The 2,697-nt window shown below is 41.8% G+C and overlaps 1 non-coding gene across 1 annotated transcript; it reads right to left on the bottom strand.

The window, feature by feature from the left end:
• Positions 1-633: 633 nt before the first annotated feature.
• trnav-aac (transfer RNA valine (anticodon AAC)) lies at positions 634-706 on the bottom strand. Its single transcript has one exon. It is a non-coding gene; the product is annotated as a tRNA-Val (tRNA).
• Between the last annotated feature and the right edge of the window lie 1,991 nt (positions 707-2,697).

Raw genomic sequence — 2,697 nt, 5'->3', positions numbered from 1 at the left:
CTCTATGTGTGCAAACAGCATTTTGGCTCTAAGTCTGCGTGAGTACTTGCTATGCTTGGTCCCATAACAATTACAATGCTTGCAAGACATGCTTTTATTTTCCATAGAGTGCTTGGGCTATAACACAATAACCTCGGAAAAGAAATGACCCACCTTTTTTCTCCAACAAGCATACACATCTTTAGCACGATGAGTAAATTCCTACTTGTCTGTTTCTGTTTATGCAAAATGTGAACTAATCAGCCATGTGTACTAACACTATGGTAGGCTCCCTTTTACTCCCATAATCTTCAGCGCACAGTGCTGTGTTTGTTCCATTTTGTGGAAAGATAGAAATCTAAACTCAACACTCGTGGTGATTGCAATTTACATAACTGTTTATCACAACACGCAAAAGTCATTTTTTATGCACAAGTTTGTTTTTACTTAAAACAGCCTGATCTAACTCCATCGTCTAAAGTCACCAAATTGACGTCAGTAGAGTTAAAGTCCAAACTGTGGTCGTATGTCAATATGAAATTTCTGCGTTTTTCTCTTTGGTTTGCATGAACAAGGTGCTGATCCAACCCAAAACTTAATTGTGCTTGTTGCAAATACTCTAGAAAAAAAAAAAAAAGAGTTGATAAAATGCACTGTTTCCGCCCGGTCTCGAACCGGGGACCTTCTGCGTGTTAGGCAGATGTGATAACCACTACACTACGGAAACTTGCTTGTGGAGGGTGCCATTAATAGCCACACATACAGCTAGCACCTGCTGCCAAATGTCTTGATGTCAGCAGACGTTACTGTGACCCCAGTATGACATATATCAAATGTCTAACTCTGAAGTCACTCCCATTTGTAACATCTTATCCTTGGTTTAAAAACAAAAATTAAGTTTATTAGCAAGATGTCTACACATTGAGGACTTTCTGTCTATGACTTTCCCTTCAGAGTTGGCACATGTTGTATGTGATCCCACTCAGGGGGGAGGAGGCCCTTGTGGCCTTGTAGCCCACCGACATAGAGCAGAACAAACACAATATTTTGGTTTGACTTTTTGGGGAGGTGTTGTCAGTCTGTATTTGTTGCCATCACAGCCAACCCACACAACAGATTTCTTTTTAACCACCAAACTACTTTCAAGTGGTCCGTACAATTGTGTGTGTATTACCAAGTCAAAACAAAAATGTAAAAAAAAAAAAAAAAAACCAACAAAATCTGTCGTTCACTTCTAAAATCAAGAACATGCTGCCGTCTAACAATGTAGGAGTAGCTGCATTCCTTTTCTCTTTGACCTTGAAGGATGAAAGAAAAATTGTATCTATAAGCTTTAAGTTCTGTATGGTTAAGCACGGAACTAGCTTGCACATTCTCCTGTGCTTTAATGCTGAGCCTCAGAAGTACCTTACTACTACCGTACTTCTACCTTCCTCAGGATATGTTCAGGTACTCCCTCGACTCAGCCTGGCCTGCTCTGATCAAACTATTTCTCCAAGTACACCCATATCAACACAGCTCTCTCTAATAATGCAGGGCAGAAAAGCTGCCGCCTGAAGCTCTCTCTTCTCTCCACCTCCACAAATATCTGTGGGCTCAAACAGTGGGTCATTATGAAGGGTGATTGGTGAAAGGGCCCATTGATTTGCAGTGGGACTGGGTGAAAGTCATGTATGGGCTCAGGAAGCAGAGAGGGAGAGCAAAAGGAGCGGCAGGCATGTATGCATGTGTGTGTGTGTGTGTGTGTGTGTGTGTGTGTGTGTGTGTGTGTCTTTTGGGGGTACGCTTGGAAGTGTGGCGGTCCTCACGAACCCCTCCAAAACATCCACCCATTTCCTCTGCCGGCACTCACGGTGCTAAGCAGACCTGGCACCTCTCGGCTCTTTTGTGTGTGTGTTCTGTTCACGGTCCAAGCAAGTAATGGCTTCATAAAATTACCTAAAGAGCGGAAATGTTGCCCTTGTTCATATTTTCCACTGAAATGATCAAACCGTATTGCCTTTTACTCTGTGTAGAAGGTCGGGAATATTTGTTCTGTAAAACTTTGGACCCTCGACACATCAGCCAGAGTTGGCCCAAGGTAGTGATAATTAAAGAGGCTGAAAGGTCAAAATTCCTCCGCGGCCAAGGCAGGTGAATACATTTCACACGTGAGAAGGAACCGCTTCACCTCAGCCTCTTATGTTACCTTGTACTGTGACCTCTGAACCTGCAAGCTCAGTAACCTTGTTCCTTTTTCAACTCTATTTAAGTTAAGTTAACTCTATTTAAACCAATATTGTTCATAAAAACTCTGACATCAATAAAATAGTAAAATGCCAAACTGAAATATACCGGTACTCCTACTACATAGGACTGTCAAGAATAATACAGTATGTGTGCAGGAAGTACTGCACACACCCACAGAACAAAACTGTTGTGTGCACAGGTCTGGTTCAGCTGGTTTCTGGTCTAGGAAAGTAAAGAGAAGCCTTGCTAATCTCCACTAGCTGAAGTCCCTTTATTAGCATCATATTATCATTAACCATATGGCCTGGAAAAGGGGCTGCAAGAGGTTTTTATTATCACAAAGACATGACCCAAAGAAAGAGTTTCAATGCTGTTTGCCTCCTGTCACTACACTGTATAAGCACCTTCATCAAGGCCAGCCCTCATGGTATCTTTTTTTTTGATCTGGCAGTATTGTGTAATAACATTATAAAATGGTTCAATTTTGGC

Source organism: Nelusetta ayraudi, unplaced genomic scaffold (genome assembly GCF_046127955.1).
Source record: "Nelusetta ayraudi isolate G7.1 ecotype Tasmania unplaced genomic scaffold, CSIRO-AGI_Nayr_v1 ptg000136l, whole genome shotgun sequence".
NCBI lineage: Eukaryota > Metazoa > Chordata > Actinopteri > Tetraodontiformes > Monacanthidae > Nelusetta > Nelusetta ayraudi.
Note: the sequence above shows the minus strand (reverse complement) of the source record. Positions and strands in the feature narration are given on the sequence as shown.